Source organism: Echinops telfairi, unplaced genomic scaffold (assembly GCF_000313985.2).
Source record: "Echinops telfairi isolate 266 unplaced genomic scaffold, ASM31398v2 ScPeMD7_7425;HRSCAF=8463, whole genome shotgun sequence".
Classification (NCBI taxonomy): Eukaryota; Metazoa; Chordata; class Mammalia; order Afrosoricida; family Tenrecidae; genus Echinops; species Echinops telfairi.
In genome coordinates, this window is record NW_022111325.1 from 1,768,928 (window position 1) to 1,769,812 (window position 885).

Here is an 885-nt window from a genome sequence, read left to right on the forward strand (position 1 = left end):
GGAGCCGGGAGTGGAGAAGGCCGGGGAGCTGGGGGCGGGGCCGGGCTCAGCCACAGGCTCCCGCACCCCTCCCCCCGGTCACGTGAGCAGGGCTCCTGGCTCCCACCCACCCCCCATCACGTGCGGGGGGTCTGTGCCCCTTGGGGTCACGTGGGGAGGGTCTTGCGACCCCGCCTCCCTAGGTCACGTGGGAGGGTGCTAGGGGGACACGTGCGGCGGCCTTTTTTGACAGACCTGGGGGTAGTGCCCTGCACAGCGGCCACGACCTCGCCCCCTATTCCCAACTCAGTCCTCCCATTTGGTCCCCCCCGAAATGGACGAGACCTGCTTCCAGTCTGGTCCAGGGCCTAGGGATGAGGGCACTAAGATGAGGGGGAGCCTGAGAGTGTTAGGTCAAGGGGTCCCACTACCTGGCATTGAAGTTGGGGGGAGCTGGCCTGCGGCCAGATGTATGCCCCATCAGCTGTGTTTCATTGCTTTGCAGAAGTGAGTGTCGGTAGCGGCCTCTGTCTCACAAAGCCTCAAGAACGTCTCTCTCTAGGTGTCTCCTTCCCTGTCTCGCTATCTCTGAACGGCTTCTGTTGCCGATGTCTCTTTCATTCATATCTTCATTCAACAAATATTTACTGAAGCGGTCCCGTGTTCCCAGGGGTCTCTCCCTCTGTGTTCCCCCCTGCCACCCAATTCTCTGCCCTGCACCTCTGCTCTGTCACCGTCTCTCCTTTGCACTGTCTCAGCTGTCAGCGGGCCTCTCTGGACCCGCCTCGCTGTCTCTTTCCCATGGTCTCTCTCCGGGCTCAATCTCTGCCCTCTGTCTCGGGGATTACGGTTTCCCCACCCCCGGCTGTGACCCACTCCCCGTCTCCTCCCTGGATCTCGTCTGTG